The sequence below is a fragment of the Nomascus leucogenys genome, chromosome 22a, assembly GCF_006542625.1.
Source record: "Nomascus leucogenys isolate Asia chromosome 22a, Asia_NLE_v1, whole genome shotgun sequence".
NCBI lineage: Eukaryota > Metazoa > Chordata > Mammalia > Primates > Hylobatidae > Nomascus > Nomascus leucogenys.
Window position 1 is genome coordinate 62,130,737 of NC_044402.1, and position 11,503 is coordinate 62,142,239.

The window sequence follows — 11,503 nt, forward strand, 5'->3', positions numbered from 1 at the left end:
ACATATGAAAAAATGCTCAACATCACTAATTATCAGGGAAATACAAATCAAAACCACAGTGGAATACTACCTTACTCCTACAAGAATGGCCATAATCAAAAAATCAAAAAATAATAGACGTTGGCATGGATGTGGTATAAAGGGAACACTTTTACACTGTTGCTGAGAATGTAAACTAGTACAACCACTATGGAAAACAGTGTGAAGATTCCTTAAAGAACCAAAAGTAGAACTACCATTTGATCCAGCAGTCCCACTACTAGGTATCCCAGAGGAAAAGAAATCTTTATACAAAAAAGACACTTGTACACGCATGTTTATAGTAGCAAAATTCGCAATTGCAAAAATATGGAACCAGCCCAAATGCCCATCAAACAATGAATGGATAAAGAAAATGTGGTATATAGGGGGGCCGGGTGCAGTGGCTCAACCCTGTAATCCCAGCACTTCAGGAGGCCAAGGCAGGTGGATCACTTGAGGTCAGGAGTTCAAGACCAGCCTGGCCAACATGGTGAAACCCCATCTCTACTAAAAATACAAAAATTAGCCGGCCTGGTGGCGGGCGCCTGTAGTCCCAGCTACTCAGGAGGCTGAGGCAGAAGAATGGCTTGAACCTGGGAGGCAGATGTTGCAGTGAGCCGAGATGGCACCACTGTACTTACTCCAGCCTGGGCAACAGAGCAAGACTCCGTCTCAAAAAAAAAAAGAAAAAAAGAAAACGTTGAGATATATATATATATACATACATACACCATGGAATACTATTCAGCAATAAAAAGGAATGGAATAATGTCATTCACAGCAACCTGGATGGAATTGGAGACCATTAGTCTAAGTGAAGTACCTCAGGAATGGAAAACCAAACATCGTACGTTCTCACTTATAAGTGGGAACTAATGTATGAGGAGGTAAAGGCATAAGGATGATACAATGGTCTTTGGGGACCCTGGGGGAAGGATGAGAGGGGGTGAGGGATAAAAGACTACACATTGGGTACAGTGTACACTGCTTGGGTGATGGGTGCACCAAAATCTCAGAAATCACCACTAAAGAACTTACCCATGTAACCAACCACCACCTGTTCCCCAAAACCTATTGAAATAAAGAAAGGAAAAAGAAAAAGCATTTGTCATCTATCTAAAACTCAAAGTTACCTGGTGTCCTGTATTTTTATTTGCTAACTCAGGCAGCCATACGTAAGAACCCCTTCCTAACCCCCTCATCCAGCTCCATCACCCTCTCATCTCCTTTCCCTGTTTTACTTTTTTTCAAAACACTTACAACCACCTGAAATTATTTGTTTGTTGTTAGCCTCACCCACTAGCCTAAGAGAAAATTCCGTGCAGACAGAGATTTTATCTTTTTCCTGGCGATCTCTTTGATACGTGGAACATAGTAAATACAATTTTATATGAATGAATGATGAGTTTTATACACACATTTGCTTTTCTTGAATCTTTTGCTTGAGGGAAAAAGCAAATAGCTTTCCATATGAGCTTTTGTTCAAGGTTTTCTGCTCTTCCTTCTCCTTAGCTTCATGGTCTGCTTCATCAGGCGCTGGATACCTTGCTAATGACTTCCGCCTGCCTTTCTGGCAATGCCTGTCCTGCTGGGACCCTAACTTTCCTGACACTTTCCTCAACACTCCCTGCCCCAGCACAGGTTTCACCTCTCTTCCCCATCTTTTCTGTTGCCTGGAATTGCACACTGACACACTACTTTTGCTTTAAGACTTTCAATGTGAGGGCTTGCAGAAGATAACAGTTGGTCCATTCTCCATGATGCAAATGAATTTATCAGATTATTTCCTGGGAGCAGGTTTTGGTTTGGAGAAATAAGAGAGGAGGAAAGCTCCCGAAGGCCCAGTGATTGCATAAAGTTAACTTTGGACAGAAAGAAAGGGTTCAGACAAATGAAATTAGAGGTGAACTTCATTTTGTCTACGCTGGCACCTTCAGTCTGCACCAACTTTCTTCAGCCCTGGCCGCATTAAGGATTACCTGCAACCCTGTCTCTATCCTTTCCCTTCACCATCGGCCTTCAAGAGGATGCTCCTGATCATGGCTTCAAACCTCTGTTTGCAGTGGTTGGTTAGCACACTACAGAGGCATCTTTGCAAGAGAGGTTAGAATAGCATCTCTTTACTGCTCTGGAAACCCAGGTGCAGAGAGAACAAGTGACCCAAGGTCAGTCCCAGGTTCCAGCTTGGGACTCAAGCTTCCTTCCCAGCAGTCTCCCAGGCACTAACTAGAACACTAAATACATTTCAAGTGATAAAGCATTGCAGTGGCTGAAAAATGAAGCTTGCATTCCCGTAACCCACTAAATGTTCATATAGAGCCTCCTGATTGATTTTGGTTTTCTTTGTGTGCAACTTTGAATCCCTGTCTCATATTTGGGTCAGAGCAATGGGAGGGACACATGACTTGCTTTAAAATTAGCCTCAAAACTCATTGTATAACAGCTCTTGTTTTCACTAAATGGAATGATTTCTTGAGAAGACGAGCACAGCATTTGTAATAAGCCTGCATAGTTGAGTCGCCATGGAGAAAATCCTTTAGAGTCACCAAAACGCTCAATGTTTCCACCTGTAAAATGGGGTGTAGATTTTGTTTGAAAGAAAAGAAAGGATAGCAAAATAAAAGTAACCACCTCATCCAGAACCCCCCCACACACACACTTACACAAACACACACACGGTCTTTGGGCTGGCCAGCAGATAGAGAACAATCTCTTCTAGTCCCCAGTAGACTGGACAAAGATAGACAAGGAAAGAAATCCTGTCTAACTCATACTATTACCAGAGTCTAGACTTCATGTTCTGATAGTTTAATGAGCTCAGAGAACATATTTTAAGTCTTAAGAAAACAAACTTATTTCTGACTAAAAGTTTCTCCTGGGAGAAGAAACTAACACAAAATCATTCTGATTGCTGTCCTTCTCCAAAGACCGTTTCCCAAGATTTCTGATTCATTTGGCAACATCTGCAAATAAACCCAAATGACCCAGAGGCGAAATAGCTGCAAAGAACTGTATGTGACTAAGCATGGCTAAAATGTTTCTTTATAGCAAGGAAAGTTTTCCCTTGGTCTTCTGAGTTAGATAAATGGTTGATTATAATTTATGTATCACTTCTGAGGGGTGGTACAGAGCTGAAGGTTGAGAGGGCGAGTGCTAAAATATTTGAACCACCCTTTAAGTAGGGTGCCAAAGAACACAGAACTATCAACCCGGAACCACCAAGAATAGGGCTTGTCTATAACAGCTCCATATGTGACCAGGCAGCGAGGCTTCAGTGTGTGCTTCAAGTAGGTCTTACCGTCACACAGATCTAGGTTCAGATCCCAGCTCAGCCACTTGCTAGCTATGTGGCCTCAGGCAAGCTGCTTGCCCCGTTTGAACCTCAATTTCCTCATCTGTAAATTGGGATAAATAATCACGCCAATCTTATGAGGCTGTTGTGAGATTCAAATGAGATAATGCTTGTAAAAGGGGCTTCACAGAGGGCCTGGCACATGGTTATTAGTCACTGTTAAATGACATGGTAAATGCTAATGGTTATTAGTCATTGTTATCATTAGCCCTAGTTGCCTGTGGCTGCAGTAACAAATTGCCACAAACTTGGTGCTTAAAACAACAGACATCTATTATTTCACAGTCCCAGAGACCAGAAATCCAACATCAAGCTATGGGCAGGGCCTATTCCCTCTGAAGGCTATAACTTGACTCTCATTCTCGGCCTGTGGCTGCATCACTCCAGTCTCTGCCCCTGTAATCATATGACCTTCTCCTCTTCTCCGTCTCCCCTCTGTCTCTTATAAAATCACTTGTCATTGAATTTAGGGCCCACACAGATAATCCAACGTGAGCTTATCTCAAGATTCCTAATTTAACACATCTGCAAAGACTCTTCTTCCAAAAAAAGGTTGTATTTATAAGTTCCAGGGATTCGAATGTGGACATTCTAATGGGAGACACCATTCAATCCACTATAGTAATATTTGTATGGTTATTTAGCAAGGGGTGCAGCATTGGCCTTCAAGGACTAGGGTAGGGGGTCCTGGGCCCTCACTTTAGAAGGTCCGTGGTCACTTCACATTCACCATTGACTCAGTGCAACTTGTAACCCTTAACACCACTCATGACTAACATCATTTAGGTCCCAGGGGACCTCTAAATCTTCTGCCCTGTGTTCTCCAAACAAAAGGTAACGACATCCAGAGCTGTGATGGTTTGTAGGTTGTACTTCTGCTGGCATCAGACAGACACTGCCTTGGGGAGTGAGGAGAGCTGGGGTAACAGGAGCTCCTTGGTAAGAGGAAAGACAATTAGCTCTCCAAAATCTTCCTCTCAGACTGAATGCAAGAGTCTTGTTTCCCTTCATGTTCCAATTTAAGATTCTGGAGTTACTCATCCATTAGCACAATATTCACAACAGTTCATGTTAGTCTTTAGTCTTTTTTTTAATTTTTTTTTTGAGACGGAGTCTCACTCTGTCACCCAGTCTGGAGTACAATGGCACAATCTCGGCTCACTGCAACCTCCCCCTCCTGGGTTCAAGTGATTCTCCAGCCTCAGCCTCCCGAGTAGCTGGGACCACAGGTGCATGCTACCATACCTGGCTAATTTTTGTATTTTTAGTAGAGACAGGGTTTCACTATGTTGGCCAGGCTGGTCTCAAACTCCTGACCTCGTGATCCGCCTCCCAAAGTGCTGGGATTACAGGCATGAGCCACCACGCCCGGCCTTCATGTTAGTCTTAAAGGTGTGTATATGTAGGTCTGTACATGTAAGCATGAACATGATAGCAACCCTTCACAAAACTATATAGGTAGAAATTTTTAAGACATTATTATAAGAAATCTTGAAAATCATTATATAAGTGATAGTAATTTATGGGATGAAATTAAACTATTTTGTGATAGTCCCTGTGATAATGGCAATATACCATATGCAACCCAATTATAATGATTGACATAAAATTCATGATTCATTTCCAAATGGAAGGGTTGCTTGAAGAATTTTAATGATAATTGCAATTGCTACTGCCTCTGCAGAGCAGTTTCTCTAAATGTAAACTTGAAAAAATGAAAAGAAAAACCAAGACTCAAGAAAGGTAATCTAATTAGGTATTACTGTCAATAGAACACAAATTATGTGAAAATATTGATTATAACAACATAATTGTAATTTTCCTGAAATGAAAGCAAGAAACCTTAATTTTATGGATAAATATACAATGCATGAATTGTATATGTCTTTAGTATGCATTCACACGTCAGCCCATTAACAGAACACCCACAGGTGTGTAATAATGAAATCCAGTTATTTCTTCTTGTTTTTGCCAACTTTCAGTCATATAAAAACCATAAATTTCACTTTTCCCTCATTTTCTTGCTATGAAAGTATATTTGACAAAGTACAAAGATGGAAGAAAGTTTATTTAAATATTAGACATTTGCTGGGCATGGTGGCTAATGCCTGTAATCTCAGCATTTTGGGAGGCCAAGATGAGAGGATTGTTGGAACCCAGGAGGTCGAGGCTGCAGTGAGCTGTGATTGCACCACCGCACTCCAGCCCGGGTGACAGAGCAAGACCCTGTCTCAAAAGAAACAAAATTAGACAGTTGTTGTGTCGGTCTCCATTCACACTCTCACCCTCTGCAACTCTGCAATGTTAGGGTTAGTCTGACCCTGTGGTTCAAGGTCTCCATCTGTAACGTGGACACATCTGCACTTAATGGGCATTTTCTTGACTTAGAATCTTTCTCTGTCCTTTGGCTGCATGATACCTTCCTTGCCCTTGTAGAAAGAGGGCTAACGTGTCTAGTCTTCCAAGGTCATCAAAGGAAGATTTTTCTACAACGTCCAGTGCATAGGAATTTATGCAGCAGATCATGATTTACTTTATAGAACACATCCCCTGAACTAGATGCATTTAATAGCCTTGGGCCATTAGTGTTTGAACCTTAGAAGGAACTTTAGAGGTCTGCTCTCACTTGCAAAAGTGCAGTGCTCTTGCTGATCACCTAGGTCCTAAATTTATCAATGAATAGGCTCATCAGGCCAGATGCACAGAAGCAACCTTGCACAGTCTCTCCTAGCTGTCCGTTTTGCTTTTTTATCCTTTAGTTTATTCTCAAGCCACCTTACACTCATTCCTACAGAATCAATTGCCTTTGTTTCTCACCGTGTGTCATACTAAAATTCTAATCCTGCTGGTAAGAAAGTTTAGTACCCCTCAGAGCTCGGGGGCCCCATATGTCATGTCTGCCCCCCAACGTTTACATAAGTAAGCCTCTGCCTCACAGGCTATGTAAGATGTAGTGTGCGTGGTGGAGGCTTGCTCCCATAGGAACTCTGCAGGTACTCACTATGGGGGCGCTGACACGCAGCTCTGCGCTCCCAGCTAGGGTTGGAGATAAGGTGCCATCCACTCTCCTAGCCTAGCCCCACTCCTGATCCTCCCTGAGGGGACATTCTTTCCTAATTCATCCAGCCAGAGATGCACCTTTTCTAATTCTCATAAAGGCACTTGTAAAGGCTGCGGGTGGCACTACTTGCATCCAAGTCTCTCTACCATCCTCGTTTCCTCCCTCCTCTACAAATCAGGGGTCAGGAGGACAGACAGTGAACCTAGATGAAGTGAAACAACCATGTAAGATAATAGGTTCCAAGCTGTTTATATTGCAAGCAAGCATATCCCCTGCCCAGGTGAATTGCCTTTTGAAACCTGTGCTTGCATAACAAATGGAAAACAACCAGAGTGCAACCCCTGAACGAATTAGACTTGAGCTCTTCTGACCTGGATCCTGCCCCAGCCAAGTTACAGACCAGTATGCAAACCAGCTGGATGCTCTTGGTGGCTCCCAGCCAGCCCACCAGCTCCAGCAACAGGCGCCTTACAAGGTTCCCTCAGTTTTTGTGTCCTTGTAGCCTCAAAGGCTCTCTCCAGCCTTGCAGGCTCCCCCTTTTTGGTGTGTTGTGCCCCCTTGCGTATTCTTTCAGTCTATACCAGTGGTTCCCAACTGGGGTGATTTTTGTCTCCTCCCCCTGGGGACATTTGACAAGGCCTGGAGACATTTTTTGTTGCCACATCCTGGGGAAGGGTGCCACTGCATCAGATGGGTGGGGTCCAGGGATGCCGCTAACCCGCCTACAATGCACAGGACACCCACACAACAAAAAATTACGTGGTTCACAGTGTCAATAGGACCAGGACTGAGAAATTCTTATTGCACCCCCTCTGCCTGGATCCTTTAAATACTTGCATGTGATTCTTACTCTTTTATTGACCTTTGGACTAATACTTCACCACCCATTGTCCCAAGCCTAATTCTCACCTGGATGTAGATGTCATGTTCCTTTTTATTCCACATTCTGAAGCCACTAAGCAAAGGCAAGGGTGCCTTCACCTCACCAGGTTCCTATACATTCTTCGAACACTGGAGCTCTGCAATTATTTCGGGCCATTCTGTGGCTCTTCCTACCACCTCCACACCTGAAAGTCAGGCAGCGCCTATAGGATCAATCTGGTTAATGCTGATACATTCTTGGTTTTTAAATAGTGTGATTTTAGACTCTTAGTTCTATTGGTGAAGGTACAATATATAATAGAAAGAAACTCCAACAATTCCATACTAGGCCGGGCGCGGTGGCTCACGCTTGTAATCCCAGCACTTTGGGAGGCCGAGGCGGGTGGATCACGAGGTCAGGAGATCAAGACCACGGTGAAACCCCGTCTCTACTAAAAATACAAAAAAAATTAGCCGGGCGTGGTGGCGGGCGCCTGTAGTCCCAGATACTCAGAGAGGCTGAGGCAGGAGAATGGCGTGAACCCGGGAGGCGGAGCTTGCAGTGAGCCGAGATTGCGCCACTGCACTCTAGCCTGGGCGACAGAGCGAGACTCCGTCTCCAAAAAAAAAAAAAACACACACACACAAAAAACACAAAGCAATTCCATACTAAACCTTTGCCCTTTGCTCGGGCTCTTAAAGGATTCACGTGCTTCCAACTCTTAACTAGTGTTGTCCTACTTTTGCTTGTGTTGTAATTGATCTCCTTTCTTGGGTTTTTTTTTCTTTTCTTTTCTCACATAAACCTTCTCTACCTTTTTGTACTGCTTGTCTCACATACTATTAAGCCTAATTTGAATTTTTTGTTATAGTCTTTAGTTTCCCAACACTGTCTATACTTCTTTAAACAATAGATTTCATCTGCGCGGTAGGCAGAATACCCATGAGTCCCAAGATGTCCATGTCCTAATTCCTAGAACTTGTAGATATGTTACCTTATATGGCAAAGGGGGCTTTGCAGATGTGATGAGATGGGGGGATTATCCTAAATTATCTGGGTGAGCTCAATAGAATGCATGAGCCCTTAAAATGGGAGAACCAGGCCAGGCGCAGTGGCTCACACCTGTGCTCCCAGCACTTTGGGAGGCCAAGGCAGGCAGATCACCTGAGGTCAGGAGTTCAAGACCAGCCTGGCCAACATGTCGAAACCCCAAGAGTCCATCTCCAGTGTTTGAGACAGGGTTTCACTCTGTCGCCCAACAGGAGTGCATATATCCTCTATCTCCCATTACCAAAGATTGATTCAGACGTCCCTTCTTGATCTTTCTAGGAGCTGTAAAGTTGCAGAATTTTGGTTTATTGGGATGCATCCTGGTGCTTCCCTACAGATCTTGTTTTGCAAGTAAGAACAGAAGACTCTGGCCGGGCATGGTAGATTACACCTGTAATCCCAGCACTTTGGGAGGCCAAGGGGGGCGGATCACCTGAGGTCAGGAATTCAAGACCAGCCTGGCCAACATGGCGAAACCCCATCTCTACTAAAAATACAAAAATTAGCCAGGTATGGTGGCATGCACCTGTAATCCCAGCTAGTCTAGAGGCTGAGACAGGAGAATCGCTTGAACCCGGGAGGCAGAGGTTGCAGTAAGCCGAGATCGCACCACTGCACTCCCTGCGCTCCAGCCTGGGTGACTCTGTCTCACAAAAAAAAAAAAAAAAAAAAAAAAAAACACCACAGGAGACTCTAGGGAGGCCACCAGGCCTGTCAAGGTTGCATGGTTCTCAGGCGGCAGGCTGGCATCACACCCCCCGCCCTAACTCACAAACTGTTCCTATTTTCATTTCCTTCCCCTTAAAAAAGTAGAACTATCTCACTGATGTAAGAAGAACATACTTGGCTTTTTTTTCTCATAAGGAGTCTTAAGAAACACACTGATAGTTGACACTGTGTATATCAAGGTTTTCTGGCAAAAATTTCCATGGAATGTAGTTCAGGGAGATGCACCAGAAAAATTTTTGAAAAGCTTCTGTGGTCAAATAAGCTTGGAAAATGCAGCATGTTTGTTCCTGCCTTGGAATGTCATTACATACATAGGATTAATAAAACTTCTCAGAAGTCTATAGTAAAGAAGTTCTAGTTCAGTTTTCCCTTTTCATATAACACCCATTAGCAGGAGGCAAGAAATGCTAGTACAGAAGTGGCTTCATGTCTTTTGTCTGTCCCTTTCATTTGTTGCGTGGCTGGTTTAGCACTGTAGGTGGCTCCGGCCTGAGTACGTGATGTGACCCTTTGGGAGTCAAGCAGGTGAGTGCATCCCAGAGCCTGCTGGTTACCACCCATTCTTCCTTCCTTTCTCATCAACGGAACCCCATTTTATGTGGGTCAATGAGTGCTGAGGCTCCCTTGAAGCTTGGTGTGGCCATGTGACATAGTTCTAACCCCATGAGATGGGAACAGAAGTCTCTAGAGGGACTTTCAGTAAAGCTCATACATGCATTTCTTCTTCATCATTCATTTTCCTGCCTAGAGTACAGAGACAATACATGGAGATGCAGCAGCCATCTTGTGACCATGAGGACAAAGATCATTTACCAAGGATGATAGAAGAGAAAGTTAGCAAGAGCCTTGACCCCTGATGAGGTGAAGTCATTTCACCAGCCTAGGACAGCTTCTAGTCTTCTTGGAAATGTGAGAAAAACAAACTGCTATATGCTTAAGCTCTGATAGCTAAGTTTCTGTTCCATGCAGCTATTATTCTAATCAAAATAATGTTTCAATGTTTATTCCTGAGTATCACATAATTTTGCTCTGTAGGTGTCATCTTGGCTTTCTTTATGAATGGCAATTACTGGCTGGGTGCGTTGGCTGAGATGGGTGGATCACTTGAGGTCAGGAGTTCGAGACCAGCCTGGCCAACATGGTGAAACCCTGTCTCTGCTAAAAATACAAAAAAAACTAGCCAGGTTTGGTGCCACATGCCTGTAATCCCAGCTACTTTGGAGGCTGAGGTAGGAGAATCACTTGAACCCAGGAGGCGGAAGTTGCAGTGAGCCAAAATAGCACCACTGCACTCCAACCTGGGCAACAAGAGTGAAACTCTGTCTCAAAAAAAAAAAAAAGAAAAGAAAAGAGAAAAGAAAAGAAAAGAAAGGCGATTACTGGGTAGGGTCTAAGAAGTTTACAAATCAGGCCAGCAACAGCATCAAGTCATTCAAGTCAGTGTTTCTCAATGTGGCCCCCAGACCAGCAGCCTCAGCACCACCTGGGAACGTATTAGAAGTGCACATCCTCAGACCTCGCCCTAGACCTGCTGAACCTGAGACCCCAGGGGTGGGGCCCAGCAACTTGTGTTTCAGCAAGCCCTCCTGGTGCTCCTTATATACGAACATTTTAGAACCATTTTAGAACTTAGTTTAGAACTAATATTTTAGAACTTAGTTACACATTCAACCTCAATGAATTTGTAAACCCAAGCAAGGTCACTTTGAATGAAATAGTTGAGTTTGAACAGCAAGACTCATGCCCACACCTAACAACAGAGCACAGGCTCTGTGAGAAAAGGTGTCTGGCTTTGCCTTGGAAATTCAAACTGAGATAGAAGTACTATAAAGGGGCCAGGTGCGGTGGCTCACGCCTGTAATCCCAGCACTTTGGGAGGCTGAGGCGGGTGGATCACAAGGTCAGGAATTCAAAACCGGCCTGACCAATATGGTGAAACCATGTCTCTACTAAAAATACAAAAATTGGCCGGGCGTGGTGGCATGGGCCTGTAGTCCCAGCTACTCGGGAGGCTGAGGCAGGAGAATTGCTTGAACCCAGGAGGCGGAGGCTGCAGTGAGCAGAAGGAGAAACTCTGTCTCAAAAAAAAAAAAAAAAAAAAAAAGTACTATGAAGGTAACAGTGACAGAAATGGAAGCTACCACCACTTAAAGAGTGTGGTTAATTGTGGTTCATGTCAAGGTAGCAAGAGGCTACTGTTACAATTTTCTTTTCTCTTCACTTTGCTTTGCTTTGCTTTGAGTTGGAGTCTCACTCGGCTGCCCAGGCTGGAGTGCAGTGGTGTGACCTCAGCTCACTGCAACCTTTGCCACCTGGACTCAAGCGATTCTCCTGCCTCAGTCTCCTGAGTAGCTGGGATTACAGGCGTGCATCACCACACCTGGCTAATTTTTGTATTTTTAGTCGAGACAGGGTTTCACTATGTTGC